We start from the raw sequence: 23,279 nt of genomic DNA on the forward strand, positions 1-23,279 counted from the left end.
CTAGTTCATCTCTAGATAATTTTGGAAAATATTGAATAAATACATTATCAATAATTTCTTGATCTTTGTCAACAACAATTTGCCCCTTATTTGCAAGAATAGAGTACAAAGACTTAGAAATATCATCTTTAAGGTCTTGAGGTAATCGATTGTATTGACATAAATAATTGATTACTTGCTGAACAATTTGTTCGTTTTGGTCTTCATCAAATAAATCAAAACATTTTTTGACATTATCAAATCTATTCCTCCCTAATGTTTTCAATGTCTTCTCAAAATTAGTCATAGGCTTGTAAGATAAGACATTAATAGGGAAGCTTTCCTTTGGCACTTCTTCTACTAGTTTAGCTATTTTACTAGTTGCTTTCATTTTCTTGGGTTCCTCCTCAATGTCAGTATCATCAGATTCTTCTTGAAGAATCAGGTGCATGCCTCTCTTCTTTGTTGCAATCTGCTTCGTAGAATTCACCTTGGGTACCTGTTCCTTTTTGACTTGGAAACTTCATGTCACTCTTGTATTAGTAGGTACAGAAGGTGTTGAAGGTGGTTTCTCAACCTTCTTCTTCTTTCCTCTAGCATTACTGGGTTGAGCACTACTTGTTTCAGCCAGTGCAGTTTTCTCTTTGAATGTTCCCAGTCTTTTCTTTTTCTTGACCACTGGAGATGCCAACAGGTTATTAGTATAACCAATCAATGTCATAATTGATTTCATAGCTCATGTCTTCCATTTCATCCTCTCTTGGTTTGATAGCTTTCATGAGACATAAATCAGTGGTGACTGTAAAAATGATATCCTTAGCAAAAAATTTCACCACATCTTTAGGTAGCCTAACCCTCATACTCATTTTATTTTGAAATTCATTAAAGTACCTATTCATTGCAGCAGAGAAAGTGTTCTTAATAGCCTTAATGTTGTTCTTGATCTGGGTAGTTACCGATAGGTCTTTTGACCATTCAATGTCACCAATTCTTGGTAAGAAATTATAAAAGTAAAAGAATAAACCAATCAATAACTAACCAAATTTGAGCTTCTAACATGTGTCCTTCTTAATTGATTATAGATTCAACATCAATTGCCTCCTTATGGCCTCACATAGGTCATAATTTGCATTCTCGGCAATCATTCTAGAGGTTGTATGCACTGTTGTAGATGGCACACTGTTCATTCTACTAGAATAGAATATCATGTAGCCTATAACCATGGTAGCCAATTTCACTCCTTAAAGTTATTCACAAAAAATGTACGCCCATCAGAGGTAGAATGAGTTAAAGTTGTTACAGTTTCTTTAGAAATTTGCCTCAGCTTGGGAACTTCACCGGTTGACCAAAAACTAGTCATAGCATGGATATCTTCCTTATTTATAGTATGTGACCTTTCCAGATACATATCCTCACCATGAACTCGACTAAGAATGATTCTAACATGTTCCTCTTCAAAATCCTCAAGAAAATAAGTTGCATTGTGAAAATCCTTCTCATAAACACTAATATACTCGGGTTGGATCTTTTCACTCTTATCACAAAGGGATTTCAATTGAGAGTGTATTGATAATGATCCTAAATATTTGATTTTGCAATCAATATAGCTAGCCGAATCACCTTTTACAATAACACCACCAAGAACTTGAGATAAAGCATTATATGACACTATTTTTTTAGATCCCATAACCTCCATAGGTTCAGCTATGATCACAAGTCTCTCTACTTGCTTAGATGATGAAGTCATTCCGATAAACTTGATTTTGGGAGCGATTTACAAAGAAATACCTTAATTATCTCGCACTACCTCTATTTCTAGTTGATTACCCAAATACACACCAGTTCCACCTTCAATAATCTTTGAATCAACTTCAATCACACAATTCTTAGCACAAATTCATCCACAACCAGCTAGCAAATCTCTTTTCGCTCTGCAAGTGCTCAAGAATTCTATGTCGAATGCATTTAGGGTAAAAATACGATAGTAAAACTCACTTTTATCATCTTTACCTACTGCATTAATTGATTGACCACTAGGGTTACAAACCCTAATACACCGCTTAACGGTATATCCAATATTAATAGGTGTAAAACTGGTTGATAGACTTTCAAAAAATTGATGAACAAAGATATCAATATCTCTCACAGAATGACTCAAAAATGCAAACTTTCTTACCACTCATCTTTCAATGGGTCCAGAAGTAGATTCACCGCTATGCTCCCCTTAGCCCTGTTGAAAGGATCAATTCACTGGTGTTGGATTCTCCATGCTAGGTGAAGGATTAGGTTCTTCTGTAGGTATGTCAACTTTCTTCATTTTCCAGATTTGGTTCATCTCTTCTCTAGTTTCCTCAACATTTACCTTCTGCTTACCCTTCTAGTCTAGAGTGATTAATCAATTTGTTCTTTCTAGTTCTACAGAACTTCTCCATGTGTCCCAGTTTATGACAATGATAGAAGGCCATTCTAGATGATCTCCAAGGTCTTACATTGCCTCTTCCAATTCTCCTTCTACAGTTCATATCCACATGACCATAATTGTTGCAAACGGTGCAAATGACATTAGTTACCTTTTCCATCTCAAATGGACTAAACCGGTTGACATAAGGTTTCTACCAGTTCATGTTACCCAGATTTTCATAGGTTCTCCTCCAGTTACCATTAGGTCTGTGATTCATGTGAGGTGTAGGATTATTTGCTCCATATCTGAATTCAACTGATCTATGTCCATACATGTTGCATGTAAAACAATAACCTTCGAATCTCTTAGATACATACCTAGTGTTTGCATTGTAGCCTATATTCTCATTGGGTCTGTTTCTACACACATTTGTAGTGTGTCTAGGTTTATGAAAGACAAAGCAAATAGGTTTAAAAAATCTCTTACCGGTAGGCTTGTTAGCCTTAGGAGCAGTTTTGTCCTTGTGAATGTTGCTCTTTGTTACAGAAGAATCTCCTTTCTCAGATGTGTTGAAGCCTAGTCTAGATGTATCACCTTTCATCCCTTGTGATTGGATATGCTCATCCAGCATAGAAGAGCTCTTATTGAACTTTTCCATCTTTCCATTAGCCTCGGTGTGTTCTCTAGTAAGATCTTCATTGTGTTTTTTAAGAGTCTCTCTTAGGGATGATGCCATTTCAAGATCTTGCTACAAAGCCTCTTTTTCTTCTTTTTCTGCATGCTAATTCTCTTGTAAGGTTTCATTCTCTTATTTTATCTTAGTAATATCATGATCTCTTTCTTTGACAAAGTCTTCAGTTGCCCTCCTTGCTTCTAGCTCTTGACTCATGTGGATAGTTAGGGATTCTAACTCTCTTCTCAGATTTAGCTTTTCAATGTTAAATTTTTCAACTTCTTCAGCTAATGCATCAATGTTAGCTTCATCTGAAGAACTATTATCGGATATTTCAAATATTTGTTTAGTCAGCTCTTTCCTTTTGACTCGTGAAGCTTTAAATCAGACCCTTAGGGTTTCAAGCACTCAAGCCATCTCAAAGTAGCTCATATCCCCATGGTGGCTTTAGGGTCTCCTTCCAAGTGATTTGTAATGCTCTCCAAAATACCCTAAATAAACTAAACAATAATATACAAATGGAGATATTTTATTCTTAATTAACATCTAATAAAAACTAATGCAACATAAAACATCTCCATCTATTTGCATTCATTAACCAATTAACCAATATGAACATACATCATTTCTCATTTCATCAAATAACGCAAGCGAAAATAACGCAACATCAATAAGCTTTCTCTAGGGTACTTTAACATCATTACTTAATTCATTTCCACAATAACATACTACCCACATGATAGGTATATTTCACCTTCATTAATGCATCATATTCTAATTCTTTAACCATGAGATATGCAACCTACAACATTACTTATTCCTCACGATATGCATAATTTCCTTTCTACCAATGCATCTATGTGAATCATTCCTATTTACTAGATCCAATTAACATCTTCTAACATATTCACTTATTAATCTACAAATATTCCTCTTTCAATATTATTTAATATTCTAACTAACCTCTAAACATTCCATGAAATAATACAACTAATCCGTAAAGCAATTCCATTCTATTCCAACTATAATCCACTTATTTCCATGATTCATAAGATCACATCTCTACAATAGTATAAATACAATATGGCTAAATTCCAATTTCCAACTACAATTCATCTTACAAGTATGAGTACACTAAATACATCATGAGCATAGCTCTTTCTACTACAAGAATCCATCTACTATATACAAGAATGTTACATTAAATGCATTCTATCTTATCCATTACATAAATTTGCTACAAGGTACATCCATAGTACATCATGAAGAAGAATCCAAGAGAACATCCCAATGGCTAAAAAGCACCAACCTCTCGACCATGTGGAACCAAAGGAGCCACCCCCCATGCTAGGAGATGACACAAGGTCCCAACACACACTCTAAACCTAAGCTGGCACTCTAACCAAAGAGACTAACCACACAAGGACTCTCAAGCAAGAACTCAAACATACAACAAGAATGAACTCCCAAAGGCGTAAAATGCATCAAGACATAAATGCATCCACTAAGCATAATCATAAATCATAAAGGGGAAACACATGTAGGAGTGGAGTGTCATCACATGCCATCCTCATAACATAATAACATAATAACACAAGGCACTAGCCTGATGGACATGTGGAGCCATCTCAACCTATGAGAGACTAAGGGAGATTAGCTTACCATGTTCATGGCCTTCTCATGCTTATCCTAAAACATCCTCCCTAGGACTAAGTCATGAGGCACAAATCAATTTATCATCTTATTAATTAATCTAACTACCCAACCCATCAATTAAGATCTTCCAAACAATTTTCACAGAACTGAGAAATGCCATACACAGGAAAACCAAATATATATCTCCTAGCAACTATATAAAAACTCTCATAACATAAAGTTTCCCTCCCAAATATTAACCTTCGGCAATAATAAAACTATAGCATAAAATATTATTTCAACCCAGACCCAAAATAATGCAGACACAATGCATAGATAGAGAAGCCATTGAAAACCAAAATGCAAAGTGAAGAACTCCAACTTACAACTTGAAGTAATGGATTGAAGCTGAAGAAAAGCTCCCACAAGCCAAACCAAATCCAATCCAAGCTCCAGCCAAAACCAAGAGAGAAGAAAACCAGAACCAATGAAGAAAGCTTGCTGGAAAAATTTCCAGAGAAGAGCCAACCAACCCGAGAAACCTCACGGGAAAGAAAATAAAAGAAACAATAATCCAAAACCCTAGCCTCAATCTCAGCCAATCAAAATATTCTATTTTGGAGTATATTTTACCAACCCACCATATAATACAATTTATTCACCCATTTTGAATTCGACCAATGAGAGTGAAGGGTAGGTAAAGTAAATAAAATATACTTATCCAGCTAAGTGGGATTATTTTATTACTTTATTTAATTTAATGTGTTCATACACCCCACTTAGGAATAAAAGTCAACTATTAAATAAACATAACTATAAATAAATAATCCAAATGGGGATTAAAATCAAATAAACCAAAAGCTAATAAAATAAATTAAAGAGCCAAATAAATATAAGATATCAAATAAATATCAAACTATAGAAGGTCAAATAAATAATTAAATAATCAAATACCATTAAAGCTTAAATCACAAATGTGAAATAAATATTAAACAACAATAAAGCTTATCAAATATTAAATAATCATAAAATCAATAAACGTTAATTATCAAATAAATATAAATATCAAATAATTAAATATTCAAAACTTATAAATTAAATACTTTAAAATAAACATTACCAAATATAAAACTACACATCAAGAGCCACATAATCACTCTAACATAATCAAGTAAATCAACCAGTATAAATTGAACTCACATTACCAAAAGACCAAGCTTACTAATTGACATGACAAATTATGCCAAGATGCTGACTACTAATGATGAACAACTTAGACCTAGAGTATATGAGGGGAACTCATGCCATCTCCGAACCACATAAGCCATTGGAACTAAAGACATGCTCAAACTTGTGAAGCCAGGTGGAGTCGATGTCTGGTACTAGAAAAATCTTGCAACCACAAAACGACAATACCACATATACATATACATATATAGAATAAGCAAGTGATAAAGAATCACGACGACACATCCCACTCGCAATGAATGATGTGGAATCGTCTCTATCATGAAGATAGTCAAACAATAGTCAAACACATCCCATAAACATCTCATCATATGTAATCGGGAAGTAGGGTTAGCGTAATCATAATCATCATCAAAACCATGATAAATCTAATCTATCAATAATCCATCCCATAGTGAGTATATAAAATCCATCAAGTACATATATCATCAAATGATCAATCATGATAGTACCAACATCCATATAGATAATCAAAATAGCATATGTCCAATAGTGTCTAACATCAATCACAAGTCACTGAAGCACATGAGTAATCATCATCCAAATCATCAAAATATAGTCTAGATAAGTCTATCAAGTATAATATAAAAGTCAACTCTAGTCAAAATAAGTCAAATCAAGGGTGGACACTACACAATTAAGCCTTAAAGAAGTTAGGCTCTGATACCAATTGATAGACTTATAAAGCACTCAGAGCAGGGGGGGGGGGGGTAAATCAATGACACTAGAAACAATACCACTTTAAACACTGATCGGTTGAGATTCTTAACAAGTTTAATAAACACTATGAATGCAATCCAAAATGATATTAAAGCATCCACAATAAGTAAAACATCCACCATAACACAAGTGTTTATATATGGAAAACCCAAATGGGAAAAACCACGGTGAGATGGGACTCAAAAGTTAACTATCTACAGTAATAGATAACTGACTGGTTAAGTTCTACAAAAGTGCTTTGATAGGAGCGAATCCTATTAAAGATCTCAAAGCTCTATTAAGAGCTATACCCTATTAGAGGTAGTACCCTATTAGGAGTAACCTCAGTAGAGGATTTCAGAATCCAAACTAATGGATCACCTTGTTAAAGGATTTGTACAATGAAGCTTGTTAGATCTTACCCAGTTAGGGGATTTGACTATTGTAGTGATTAGAAAACAATAGGTGGTGTGATCTAGAAGTCGCACAACTTGCTTGAATAGATCCTCTTTTGGTCACTTAAAACTACATCACCAACATATTTTGCAATGCCTCAAAATAGTTCATCATAATATCATTATATAGACATTTAGCTTTCATGTTGGCTTAGAAATCATATCACAATTTTCTAGGTCTAGTGTATCTGGACAATCAATCATAACTCATCACAAATTACTGCCAAAATTTGTTGGTTAGGGGTAACTCATCACGACCAGTGATAACTCATCACATAATCAATGAATCTCGGTTGGAACACCGATACCGGTTAGAGTTAACCACTCAACCTGTAAACCAATTGTCCTCTATTTGTTTCTTTGATGGTTTTCACTGAATCTCCAAGTTGGTGTCAAGACATTGCTGCATATACCAGTTGTCTACATGTATCGGTTTAACACTCTCTAAACCATCATAAACTAAATGTCCAATACCAGTTGCAGTACAAGTAACTTTTAGAAGAAATATTGGTTTGTCTAAGATTACAATGACAACACATGAATCCATTCATTACAATCATCATCAAGCCAACGGATTGCCCCCCACCCTTAAGATATCAATATAGCCCTATGTTGATGTCTTAAGGAAGCTAGAAACAAGGATACCTTCCTTCAACACCAAGGAGATATCCTTTAGAAAACAATGTCATAAAGCCAAGCTAAAGAGAAATGCTTCTATATGTAAGGATTAGATAGTTGAAAAAGAGATACCTTGCCACAAATGTAAAGAGGATCCTTGAAGGAGAAGAGATATTTTTTCAAAATACATCTACCTCCAAGAAGAGTTTCTTGAAAAAACATAGCATCTTCTACCAAAACAAGGGAAGAGGAACAAGAATGCATATCTTCCCCTATTGCTAGATGAAAGGGATTCTTGATGAAGGATGATATGTTTTTGGCCTAATGTGAGGGGTAAGTCTATAATGGATATACATTGCCAAGTAAAAAAGAGGTTGTATCAAAGGAAATACACCCCTTACATAAGACAAAATTCTTGAGCAAACAACAACTTCATACAAGGAATGACATCAACTCATAAAAAAAGGCCACACAACAACGGAAAAGTGGATCTTTAGAAAGGATAATAGAGAAATAAATAATTTCCCCCTAAGTGTAAGGACAATAAGAATAATTATGCAACCTCTAAGGAGAGATTAGACATAAGCCAATGCATAATATACTCACATGAAGTAATATTCCATGCAAGAAAAGATGTTAATATATGTAAAATGCAACTCTAAAGAAAAGGTAATCTTCAAAGAGAGAGAGAGAGAGAGAGAAAGAATGAAAGATCACAAACTCCCCCAGTGAAATATTTATCGTAAGAGACATGCCATTTCATGCAAGAAAGGATATCAAAGTATAAAAAATGAAACCCCTAAAGGGAATTAGTGAAACCTTAGAGAGAAAAGAAATAAGATAGAGACAAGGATGAACAATATTTCTACCATAAGATATTTGATATTTGAAAAGCATCACCTCTTATGAAAAAGAGCCCCCAATTAAGTTAGTTACTAGCGTCACAGGGTGAGGAGCAACATAAAGGGTGAAAAGAGTGCTAAGGCACCACGTTTTCACTAAGAAAGAGAGAAATATAAGCTAAAATATCTATTTGATCTCAATGCTTTACATTTTCCTTGAAGAAATTCCTTGAATGCTTTACATTTTCCAAGAGAATGAGAACTTTCATGATGAAAAAGACACTTCCATACCAGAGGAAAAACAACATTCTTATCATACTTTACCTTCCAAATGGTTCTAGTTGCTAATATATCCTTATCATGAATAGTATTAGGCCTTGTATCTTGTGATGTAGGACAAGGATTGTTAGAAGGAGGATCACCATCTATTATTTTAACTATGCCTCTATCAAGGAAACCTTGCATTGTATTTTGAAAATTAGGACAATCTTTGGTAGTGTGATCATTAGTTTGGTGATACGAGCAAAAAGAGGTTTTTAAAGAAGAAGCTCTTTTAGATGAATGATAGGTTTTTTGTCTTGCAAGATGATCTTTGAAGTCTTGAATCCTAAGGAGATCATCCATAGGAGAATCATTATAATATACTAGGCCTTCTGTGTTAGCTTGTGTAGGAGGGTTTATAGGGACTCTAATTCCTTGTTCAAATTTTCCAAGTCCTTGTCCTCTAAAATATTGTTTTGATATTATGTCAAAGTCACTCCTATAAGAATCTCTTAATTGGAAAGGGGGAGGAACATTATAATAAATTTCTTTAAATTTTTTAGTGTAAGTGTGCTTAGAAGGAACAAAGGGACAAGTAGATAAGGAAGGAATATCTTGTGGAGGAGGATTTTTCTTTCTATCATCATGCATATCCTCTTTGGTAGATTGGGAAGGTAGATCCTTATCATCTAAGGCCTCATCTTTGCTTAATGTTATATTGGGAGATAGATCATAAATAAAATCCATATCATCTTCTCTACAATTTTTTTGATGACTAAGATAGGCTTTAGGAGAATAAGGAGGGTCTAGAGAGATAGAAACACCAATATTTTGATCTTTCCCCCTTGCACTAGGGTATGTGCATGAGAAGAAGATGGTTCCATGTTTCTCTTCAATGATTTCTCTCCATTAGAGAGATCATTTATAGGAGTATTAGCTTGTTCTTCATTCACATTAGATACCCTAGGAGAGGTACAAGTATTAGGTTTTCCATTAACATCTCTAGGATTGGGATCCACAAAAGCTTTAATGTGATCTATATATGCAATGAATTTTTCTAAAAATATCACAATAAAACACACATGCACAAAAAGTAAAATCTTTGTGATCTAATTGATTGAAAGGAAGAAAGTTGGAAATTCTAAAAATGCAATATGCCAAAGTGTTATGGATGAAATGAAGTAATGTGAAATGAAAGAAGCAATTATCTAGCACATGATTATGATAAATATAAGTCAAAAGAAAAGTAATCATATGTGAAATAGAAAATAAATCACATATTTTAAGTGTCATTATGAATGTTTAAACTTAGATTTGAAAATTGAAGTGATGAATTATACAACCCACAAATCTAATCAACCAAAATAAAGTAGGTTTTTTTATGAATAAACCTCTAAATTTATGTAATTTGATTAAAATGAAATCTATGAACATGAATTTTAAAATTGAAATTTTTCTAAAGTAGATGTGAAACAATTAATCCAAAGTAGACAACCCACAAGCTAAATTTTAGAATTAAAAAATAGGGTTTTCTTGGAATTAGCCAATAAATTTTTGAAAATCAATTGGAAATTTTACTTGTAAATGTAAATTTAAATTTTAAATTGTATAAACACTCAGATCTGAGAATATAAATCATATTAAAGGTGTAAGGAGTCAGGCTCACCAAAATATAACGGTAAAAAAATAGAGTTTACACCATAGAAGGACGAAAGCCACTAATTTTTACTTACGGATCAATACATTACAAAATGATAGGAATTTGATAGATCTAAACTTAAGAGGTTTAAATGCTAATCAGGTTCCAGGGATCTTGGATGAGCCTCTTCTTTCCCTTGAGTTGAGTTGATTTGTTGAAGATGCTAAAATTAGGGCAAATGGGCTTAAATGTGCAAACAGTGAGCCACAATTGTTAGATCAAGCCACAAACATTGGTCTGAGGATTATAAGAGTATTCGGACCTATTCCTAGAAGGAGCTCTTGATTTGCTGGGATCATAGCGATGGTCTCTCTATCCCTCCACACTTTTTGCACTTCAATGGGGGATTAATTCTTCATTATAAATAAAGCCAATTCTGAAGATTGCAGTACATGCTCTTGCACACACTAGAGAAGGGAAATAGGTTGGGAATAGGAGTTTGCCTAAGTGAAACCCTAGTTTAGGAATTAACCTTGAATTAAATGTTGCAAATAATGAAATAAATAATGGAAAGATATACCTCAAATCTGCAATGATTGATAATGATTCTTTGTTTCTTGAATGTAATCACATATGTTGTATCAAAAGGCATTAACATGACAAAATCATAATCACACACACACACACATTTTCATATGAATGTTTTAATTTTCTTCATGATGGTCGAATGAAGAAAATGCGGCCTTGAAGATCTCTGGAAATGGTTGATGATGAATGTTTGAATGCTTGAATGCTTTAGGTGGAATACTTGAGCGGATAGATAAAATTAGGTTGATCAAATGCCTGTATATATGAGAACCTAGGTCAATTTACTGATTAGACCAACCTCCAATAGTCACATAGAGCTACCAAATTCATTTCCCACTAGAGAGATAATTCTTATCTGTCCCTTGAAAATTTGGTCCCATTGAGGGGGACCACGATGTTGGGCACTCTGGTCCAGGACCAAGGTGTTTCTAGCACGTAGGTCCTCCTAAATGAGGGACAAAATTTTTGGCACAAAGAGGAGGACACCACTCCAGAGAGTCATTTGATAGGTGTATGTGGCATAAAAACTAGAGTTAAGGCATTAAACAGACCCGAATAAGAGAAGAGGGGGAGATGCGCTAAAGTAGGGGCACAAGCATGAGGTGTAAAGTGGCCCAATGACAATTTATGATGCCACACTAAGAAGGCCTCAATTATCTCTATAACTGCCTTCTTTCCATTCTTGAGGCATCCAATCTCAATCGGTCAATTTCATTATTCATGCTTGAGAGGTTTAATCTAGCCTAAGTTAGATCTCCTTTTAATCCCACACCCTTCTCAGAAGGATACTTAACAATTTCCTATCAAATTATTTTCAAAAGCAAGATAGCTAGACTCCTTCAAATGCATATCCAAAACATAAGTCCATTCTTGGATAAGGAGCGATTCACCTCTTAAAACTTGTACAACTTTAAGGTCAAAGTGTCAAACCTTAAGACCTTTATATAGAAAAATGTGCATCAAGATAGAATAATACCTTAAATTCAACAAAGTCCCCTTCTTCAAATCACAAAGAGCTTTGTGAAGTCCTTTAGCCAACAAACTAGCATAGTCAAAAGGTTTCTTTGTGTCCCTATTCTGAATATCCATACACAAGACACACATCCAATTAAGAACCATGCTCCAAGCATCAACTCCATAAATTTGACATAAGGCATAGTAAGTATCTCTAAAGTTTCTAGCAAACAAATTGATGTTGTAAGGTGAAACATCCCTTGAATTCAATTTTCTCTCATCCATCTTCAAATGTGCAGGCCTAAAAGCTAGAATCTTGTCCCTATATAATCTCTCACACGTCTTGTATTCCTTTTCAAGCTCCTTTGGCTTGACAGACCAATTAGCATTGACATTGAGCATAAAGACCTCATCAATCACCACCTTGGTGATGGCCACCAATCTTCCTCCCTTTTTGGCCACAATTTCTCTCACGTTAGGTTTGTAATTGTGAGCAATTGTTGCAACCAAATGAATGTTTACAAAAATATTCAGGACAACCAATTTGTTCTTTCTTCCTATTATAGCCCCTCCTCTAGAGACTAAACCCCCATGGTTCAATTGTGGGGTCCCTGCATCCATTGGTATGATCAATTATGAACTCATTGGGTCAAGCACATAGATTGGACCTCATTTGGGTCTATGTTGATCCCGAGAGCTATGGAATTATCTCCTCTGAAAATTTCCTCTTTCCCTGGCAGGAGGATTCTGTTGGCTTGATGATTGTAATGAATAACTTCATCATATGTTGTCATTGATGAAACACATACACACACATATGTTCATATTGTCTACCAGTGTGACTTAAAATTTGTTTATATTACAACCGGTATACTATAGGTTTATATCTAACTGGTACATGGTGACAACCAGTATGTACATGGAGACAACCAGTGGATATACATATCTCGGCATCACCCTGAAGATCCAGTAGAGATTATCACAGGAGAATCAAAGGATAAATGGTTTATATGTTTAAATCCAATCGGTATTGTTCTTCCACCTGGTATTCATTGATTATGTGATGAGTTATCCTTGCCGACAATTTTTGGCGGTATTTTTATGATGAGTTATGATTGTTTGACCAGATACACTACACCTAGGAAATTGTGATATGATTTCTAGAGACTGAAATGTAATTTAAATGTCTATATATTGACATCACAATGAATTATTTTGTATGAGCGAAGGAGATATGTTATGTGAAGATTTGATGTGAAGGAAGAAGTATTAAGTTGCAGAGTATGTTGGTAATGAAGTGTTGAGTGCATAAAAGAGAATCTATTCAAGCAAGTTGTGCTACTACTAGATCACACGACCTGTTGCTTTCTAATCACTGCAATAGTCAAATCCCCTAACTGGGTAAGCTCTAATGAGCTTCATTATACAAATCCTCTAACCAAGTGATCCATTAGTTTGGATTCAGAAATCCTCTATCGAGGTTACTCCTTATAGGGTATAGATTTTAACTAAGCTTAGGGATCTTTAACAAGATTCTCTCCTAGCAGAGCACTTTGTAGACCTTAACCAGTCAGTTATCTATTACTGTAGATAGTTAATTTGTGAGTCCCATCTCACCGTGGGTTTTACGTATTTGGCTTTTCCATGTATAAACACTTGTGTTATGGTGGATGTTTTACTTATTGTGGATGTTGTTATATCATTTTGGATTGCATGCACATTGTTTAACAAACTTGTTAAGTATATCTACCGGTCAGTGTTTAAAGTAGTATTATTTTTGGTGTCACCGATTCACCCCCCCTCTTAGTTCTTTACTGATAACTCTGATGCCAATTGTTAATAAGATGAGAGGGGGGGGTGAATCATACAAACTTAATCTTCAATATATTCAACAGATTCAACCTCGGTAGCTTTAACAGATATATGTAGCCAAAACTGTAAAACATGCAAACTTAAGAACACATAATCATAACAACACTCATAACACCAGATTTAACATGGAAACCCAAATACGGAAAAACCACTATGGGATTTCGGACCCACTAATAAATATACTCTTCTAGAGTATGCTCAGTTAAAAGCAAATCATGTTAAAGATTACAAACACATTGCTAGATGTGACCTAGTTAGGGGATTTCCCTCAGATCTGTTAGGATCTTCACCTTGTTAGAGGGTTTCAAACACTCAATCAGAATGTCACCTTGCTAGAGGATTTACAAATAAGACTGTTAATTCCACTCGATTAAGAGATTTTCTGTCACTTACAAATAAATAATAGTAATGAATATGTGTGCAACTTTGCATCTAAAATGCTAATGCAGATTCTTATTTGCTCAATACAATCTAGTCATAGGACTTATCTTGTCCCTCTGCTGGGCTCCTTACTCTATTATTCAAACAGGTCTTCAAGCTTCTATGCTCGGTAATCACTATGTAGCATCCCTGTGCTTACACTTGCCCACATACATTGTTTATCAATAGTTCCTTATTTATAAACAATTTGCTAACCGCTTAATCTCTTTGATCACATTTCCCATGATCAATCATATCCATCAGATCTTCAATCTTGACCAGGTTTAATGCATCCTTCAATCTGAAAACATTTTATCTCACCTTGGAACTTGCATACATTTCTTGGAACTTGTGCTAGGGTATTGCGGTTCAATCAGAGTTGTAGATCTTCCATTGCCATAAATCCTTAACAAACTTCATACAAGTATCAATCATTTAATCATAACCAGCTCATCAGCTTCCATCATTAAATAACGCATGTATATATCCAATGCATTCTATTATTACTTGGTGCAACTTGGTAAATACTAAACTTCACTTGGTAGACATTCTGCCTTCATTAACCGATAGTGATAACCTTAGGGTTTACTGATTAGGTTCCTTAGGGTTTACCGACTAGGTTCCTTGCTCGGTAACATAGTATAGTATTAACATTACAAACAATAGCATATGTAGGATATCAAAACAATCTAAACAACATGATCTCATCATTGTCTAACTCGATAATAGTTACCCATTGAATAACTTATTCCTCCCCTTATTCATCACATTCTTTCTGTGTCTTTTACCTACATCTTAATTCTCTTCAAAACATACTTCTTAAGATATGGCAACATCATACTAAATCAGAAAATCAATTTCTTGATAGCAATGACAAAATAATATTGTGAAGACAGTAAACATCCTTAATTAGTTATATCCATAATTATCAACAACCTTATCAATATCCTAATTGAAATGCCAACAATCTCCTCCTTTGGCATTGATGGCAAAACCAATTGATTTGACTTAAAAGGATTCGAATTCAGATTTTTGTGATTGCTAAAATGCTCTCCCCCTGCCATTAGTCTTCTCCCCCTTTGAAGTCTTCTCCCCCTTTGACAACAATGCCAAAAGAAAACCAATACATAATTTCTTCCTGTGTGAAGTAATTCCTTTGCTGTTTGGTATCAACTCAGTCTTGGTTAGAGAATTTTGTCTTCAATTCCTGTTCCCTATTTTTGTTTCCTGCACACCTTTAGAAAACATCCTAAAGTGTGTAAATCAGCATCAACTCCTAAAAGGTATTCTTTAGTGTCATCAAATTGATGCTTTCACGGAACTCGGTTAGTGAGTAGAAGATAGGGGTAGGACCCCTAACTTACTTCTGAGATACTCAAAAGTGTCCCCTGGCAGTGGCTTGGTGAAAATATCTACTATTTGTTCCTTTGAACTAACATACTCCCACACCACTTTCTTCTCTTGAACTTCTTCTCTAAGATAATGATATTTGATAGAGATGTACTTTGTCTTAGACTGCATAACAGGATTCTTTGAAATGTTAATGGCACTAGTATTATCATAGAATATAGTTATTGGCTCGATAACTTTCTCATTAATGCCTTCCAACAGTTGTTTGATCCATGCTATATTGGTACAATTCAATGCTGCAGCAACATATTCAGCTTCTACTGTTGACTGTGAAATACATCCTTGTTTCTTGCTAAGCCAACTTACTAGTCTTTCTCCTAAAAAGAAAGCTCCACCACTTGTGCTTTTCTTGTCATCTATGTTGCCTACCCAATCAGCATCAATATAAACTTTTAAATCAAAGTCATTTCCTTTCTGATATACTAAGCCATAATCCTCAGTGCCTTTCAAGTATTTGAAAATTCTCTTGATTGCTATCATGTGTGTTTCCTTGGGATCTACAGAAAATCTTGCAACTATACCTACTATATGTGCTATATCTGCCCTGCTGTGAACAACATATTGTAACTTTTCAATCATATATCGGTAAAGTGTCTCATCAACAAATGCAGATTCATCATTCTTTGATAGTTTACAATTGGTAGTCATAGGAGTACTTACTGGTTTTGAATCCTCCATTCCAAATTTCTTCAAGATTCCCTTTATGTACTTGGATTGGATAATGAAAATCTCATCTTTCATTTGCAATATTTGTAGACCTATAAAATACTTTATCTCACCGATTAATGACATCTCAAATTCTTTTCTCATTTAATTTCCAAAGTTCTTGCATAAAGAGTCATTTCCACAAAAGATAATATCATCAACAAATATGGCTAAGATCAGTATTCCATTTGCAGTATCAGAGCCTGGTCCTCTATTTTTAGAAGACTAATAGCTTGAGGAAGATCTTGACACTGGTAAAGATGGAAAATCTGATGAAGCAACTTGAAGGAGCTCTTTTAGACTATGATGTAGAGAAATTGACAAATATCAAACTAGAAGATGATTTAAGGGCAGCTCAGGATATCATTCAGGCACTTCAAGAGAATCTTACTGTTGCAAGAAATAAGAGAAGAGAACTTTTTGAAAAGTTTCAAAATGAGAATGATGAAAAGGAATCTCTTAATGATCAGATAAGAAAGCTGAAACAAGAGAACATGACAACAAAGAATGAGATGTAGGATATGACTATGAGATTTTGTAAAGAGATTGAGGATAGGAAGAAGAATGAAGAAGAATTGACTAGAAGACTAAGTGATGCAGCAAATGAAAACACAAGACTTAGCTATGAAAATGACATGTTGAAGATAGATCTGATGCACACTCAGAATGACTCAAATGAACTGATGAGATAGAAAGAAGTCTTAGAAAGAGAACTAGAAACTGCAAATCAACATAAAGAAAAATTCAAGAAAAGCTCAGAGGAACTTGGAACCTTGTTGAAGAATCAAAAACCTAAAGGTGACACTTCTGGAATTGGCTTTGAAGTTGGTGAAAGCTCTGGTATTGCAAATACTCAGGATCACAACAAACCGGTAAGACAACCTAATGCTTATAAATTCAATGGAAAATGCTTTAAATGTAATAAGTATGGTCACAGAGAAAATGAATGTAGATCTAGAAATTATCAGAATATCAACACACCCACCGATCAATGTTCTAAATGCAACAAAGTTGGTCACAACTCTGAAAATTGTAGAATGAATGTGAGATGTTATGTTTGTGGAAGATTTGGACATTTATCTAATCAATGTAGAACACAAACCAGCATAGGTTATGGGAAAGCTATTTAGAAGAATAATGTAACTTGTTATGCATGTAACAAGATTGGGCATATTGCAAAATTCTATAGAAGTAAAGGATCACCGACAGACAACAAAAGTTATAGCTTGAAAGGTAAAGAAAAAGTTAAAGAGGTTAAGCAAGAATTCTCAAAACAATGGATTAGAAAAGCTGATCTAAATATTGGGAATACTCCTCCACCGATAGAACAAATCAATGCTTCACTAGCAAGATAGAATGATGCTTCACTGGTAGGACAGAGTAGTGCTCCACTGGTAGGAAGTTCTTCATCTAATTGAAGAAAGTTTCCTTGAGGGTTTGGCAATCTAATGACACATGTGCTATTATCCCCTCGGTTAGAGATAAGAAGTTGGAAATTACTTATTATCGGTAGACAATGTTAAGTGAATACTTAACCGGTATGCATTTAATGTGGTAGATGGTCAAAAGACACTATAAATTCGAGGTTTTGGCTCCATTTCATTTCATCGAGATTTCAAACTTACGTAGAGCGTGAAGATTCCGAGCTAAGAAGCAAGAACACTCCAAGCAATCATCCATCCTAAAGGTAGTAAAAGGTATTTTATCATGGCATCCACCTCTACAATTGAATATATAGCAAACCCTACTATTGTCGAAGTCATAAAAAGACCTAGGCCTATATTTCAATTAGTTCTCGAGGTAGCAAAGAAATATGATATCTTAGGTACTTTTTCTCAAATTCCTAAGGGAGTTGTCTATGCTGAAGACCCTAGAATTTACACTCATTGTAACATTGAGGAACTAGGAGATGAAGAGATTAAAACCATGTTTAAAACTGTGATATGTGATGAAACCAGAAATGTAAAAGATGAACATAAGATCATTGAAACCCTAGGATTTACAGAGATCCTTAGCATTCCTGAATTTCCCAAGGATGTGATTAGGATAGTCTTAAGTAGGGTACATGTTGAATTTTTGTGGCTAGATACAATTCACAAAATCACTAAGGAAGCTGTGAAAGCTGTCACAGGGTTACCGACCACTGGTAAAAGACCAGACAAAACTAAGAAGGTATCCAATGACCTAGTTACTCATTTAACTAGTGCAACATTCGATAAAAGGTCCTTAAGAGTAAATGATGTAACAAACATTAATGTGAGATTTATCAGCATGATATTAGGGTATAAAGCTACTCTTGCAAATAGGCTTAATTCAATTTCAAGTTTATGCATTAAGAGTGCTTATGATATGGTCACAAATAATGCAAAGATTGATGTATGTGAGTGGTTAAAGGACAAATTAATTGACAACTTAGGCAAGATTAAGAAGGACAAGAAAGGAACTTTCAGGTTTGGAAATCTACTAGTATGTCTGATGCTACATATAACCAAACAGGTTCCCGATATAGGCTACAAAGAACTTGGATATAATATATCGGTAGGCAAACAGTTAACATAACTATTCAATAATATGGGAGAAGACAAGGAAAACAATATCCATGATTTCTTTCAAGCACTAAAGGTCAAAATGAAGAAAAGAATCCAACTATCACAAAAGATTGTTGACAAAAATAAGGATGAAATATACTTTGTAATCAAGAAGGATGAGATCTAGATGGAAGCAGTCATCCCTAGGATAGTCTGGGTAATAGAAATGGGTTATGAAATAGGTGATCATATAATTGAAACATATGCTAAAGCACTTATGGAAGCCCCTAAAGAACCTAAGGAAGAAGTATTTGGTAGTGTAGAAACTATTGAAAGCCAAATACAATCTAAGAAAAGAGTGAAAAAGTTTGAGGCAGTTGTAAGAAAAGGTTCCAGACAGGCAAAGACCATTAAAGAAGATGTGTTAAAACAAACTGGTATAATAGAAGATGAGTTAGTAGCTCCACAACCTAAAACTCACCTATCACCGGTAGGTACTTCTTCAGAGAGTGACATGCTTGCAACTTTCAAAAGAGTTGTAAGGAAAAGAGATCCCTCACCGGCAACCACACCCTCACCTAGGAGGACAAGACAAAAACAACAAGTAGTGAAATCTCCGGTAAGAAAGGCTACAAAGAAGAAGAAACTGACACCCAAAAAGAAGATGAGGACAAATAAGGACTTGGCCCCTCTTGATATACTGTTGAATGAAATTACAGATGAAGGAAAATTGAAGAATATAGAGAAAATATATGACACTCTGACAATTGATGAAAAAGAACAAGTAGAAAACAATGTTATATTACATATGGATATGTATAAGAAATTTTTTGATGGAAGTAGTAAATGAAATTCCAGATGAACTATTTAAGAGACTGGAAGCAAGAAGACAAGCAGTAATAGAACTGGACAAGAAAATAAAGACAAAGAAGCTACTTACTGTATATTCGGTGAATTCACCCAAAGAAATTGATGACTTAATTGCTCAAGCCAACTGGTCAGTATTTTCTACTGCACACTGACACATTACTTTAATGGTTGAAAGAGTTAATGAGGTGACTGAGGAGATAGAAAATGGAGGGGATATATTCCTAGTTGAAAAAGAAAAATGGGAAGGATACAAGAACGCCAAACCTATAAAGGTATATCAGAAAGAAAGAGACAAGAGTAAAGGTAAAGTTGATGGACCACGTAGTATCAAGGTTAAAGACAACTTACCCCCACCTCCTTTGATTACTCCACTGGTAAAAAAAATAGCTACAAAAGATCAACCAGCAACCAAGAGCATGGATGTAGAGGATGACAATCCTAATCCTGAAGTCTTATATACTGTGGATGTTCATACTCAAAAGATCAACATTGTGGTAGACAAAGATACAGCTAATAAGACTGACATGGCTAGTGAGCCTCCGGTAGCTGAGCAAACTAATAACACACATGAGAAACTGGCAGATGACAAAGAGAAAAAGGTAGAGACTCAGACTCAAACTGAGACAATGCAACAAATAGAGAAACAAGTAGAGCAAAAGGCTCCTGAACAGGAACAACAACAGGAACAAGAATAGAAGGAAATAATGCCATCGACAACTAGAGAAGTAGAAAAACCATTGCTTAAGGAAATGCAGACACAAACAGACCTACCAGAGGTCAATACAAGCTTGGTTACTTCCACTGGTGGTACTCAAAATCTAGGTTCATCATCAAGCTACAAATCAACTAATGTGACTGAGGTACTATTAGATTCAATTAAAAAGATAACAGACTACAACTCACAAGCTTATAAGGCAATAGATGATACCATACCAATTTTGAAGGTAATTGCTCCTAATTGTAATATAGACAATAAAGATTCTTTAGGACAACTTGATACCTTGTGTAAATATATCACAGAAAACATTGAGAAAATAAAGGAAGAGACATTGAAGGATAAAGTAGAAATTGAAAAGCATAAATTCTTTGATGAGCAAATAAAGAAGTGTAACAGAGATTTTGATGCACTTCTACCAGAATTGTGTAATTTATTGAAAGAGTACAAAACTCTGTACAAAGACACCTGTAAGACAAATTTTTTGACTGTAGATATAGATAAAAAGAAGAGAAAGGTACAAGATGAAATCAATAAACTTGCAGATAATTTTGTTAACTCACCTGATACACTATCAGTTTTTGAGGAGAAGATAACAAATTTTCAAGAAGAATTACTTAAATTAGAAAAAGAAAAAGAGAGAATAGTGAATAAGGCAAAACATCTAAGATTAAAACTGAATCCAAGATTGAACTATCTAGCATCATTGCGGAAGGAAATATCTGAGGCACTAATATAGGGACAAAAAACGCCGACAGAGCATTTGCAGCATCTCACCGGTACAGTTAAGAGAACAAAGACAACAATAAGAGATAGTAAAAAGTTTATGGAGAGTATAAACTTGATTTTGGCGGATCTATTTCAAATTGTAACTACCCAGTTACAAGGTTGAAACTACAAACTCCACTAACATCTTGACAACCTTTGATATTGATGCCAAAGGGGGAGTAGTGGGATGAGAAAATTCAACATCACAGGAATCATATGCTCAGGGGGAGCACACACATTTTTGGTAACATTTTTGGACTTCACATTTTTTGGATAATTTTTGGATACACTTTTGAAATTTCTCATGAGTGTTGCCATCAATGCCAAAGGGGGATATTGCTGGCATATGCACACTCCAATGAGACATTGTAGGTGATTGAAGGTTTTTTCATTGATGGCAACCTTGCAATCCTATGGCTCCGGCAAAGTATTATACCAGCAAAGCATTACACCGACAAGTTAGTGCACCCGCATCAGCAGATCACTCTACACCGGCACTCAGGACACCGGCACTAGCACCGACACAAAGAAAGGAAGTACACCGACACAGAGGCTGATAGGATTTTGTAATATTATATTTTGTTTATTATTGTAAAAACTTTGTAAGCCAACTTGGCATATTATAAAATGGCTCTTATATATAAAAGAGATCATTGTAGACATTTTGTAAGTAAGGAAGAAAGTGAAGAAAGTAATGTATGTGAAATATTAAGGCAGGCCTATTATGCAAAATATAGGTTGAAGGGTTTATGTAAGAAGCAAAGCAGCAACCGATACTAGATCAAGCATTATAGATGCTATTGTAAAGAAGTACAAGATATTGGATTTGTATAATCCACATTATAGGTCAGTGAGACTTTCGATTGAGTAGTGAGCTCTAGGCAATTGGCCTTCCTGCATGTGCAGGCCCCTATTGTAAGTAATATTCTCTTATTGGTCAGTGAGTGAATATTGTGGGTCACAAATCCCACTGAGGTTTTTCCCACACCGGGTTTCCTTGTTAAAACCTTGTGTTATGGTGTGCTTTTCATGTGGATGTTCTTAATTCTATTTATTACATTATTTCTTGCATACTAGTACACTGTTATAATATGTTCTGCATGTTTTAAGATAAGAAATTCTAATTACCAGTCAGATACTGATTCACCCCCCCTCTCAGTATTTGTGGGATTCCTAACACAAGATTTCCTTTATGTACTTAGATTGAGTAATGAAAATCTCATCTTTCATTTGTAGTATCTGTAGACCTATAAAATACTTTATCTCATTGATTAATGATATCTCAAATTATTTGCTCATTTCATTTCCAAAGTTCTTGCATAAAGAGTCATTTCCACAAAAGATAATATCATCAACAAATATGGCTGAGATCAGTATTCCATTTTCATCATCCTTCATGTACATATTCCTATTTTCACTTATCCTTATAAAACCAATCTTGATTAAATAAGAGTGCAATCTTTCATACCATTCTCTAGGTGCTCATTTCAGACCATATAAAGCTTTGTTCAGTTTACATACCTGATCTTTATTCTCTCCTTCAACAAATCCTTCAGGTTGTTCAATAAAAACTTCTTCTTCTAATATACCATTCAGAAATGTAGATTTGACATCCATTTGATATACTTTGAAATCTTGTAAGCAGTGTATGCCAATAATGTTCTTACTCCTTCAAGTCTTGCCACAAGTGCAAAATTCTCACCATAATCAATTCCCTCTTCTTGAGAATAACATTTGCAAACTAGTCTTGCTTTATTTCGAATGACCTCACCTTCTTCATTCAGCTTGTTTATGAAAATCCACTTTGTACCGATTACATTTTTGTCCTTCGATCTTGGGACCAGTGTCCATGTGTCATTCTTGTTGATTTGATCAATCTCTTCTATCATAGCATTTATCCAATCTTCACTGTTAAATGCCTCTTTCACTATCCTTGGTTCAAATTTAGATATCAGACATGTGTTTTGTCTCAGTTTATTCGTTGTCAACACTGGGTCAT

This window comes from Cryptomeria japonica, chromosome 3 (genome assembly GCF_030272615.1).
Source record: "Cryptomeria japonica chromosome 3, Sugi_1.0, whole genome shotgun sequence".
NCBI lineage: Eukaryota > Viridiplantae > Streptophyta > Pinopsida > Cupressales > Cupressaceae > Cryptomeria > Cryptomeria japonica.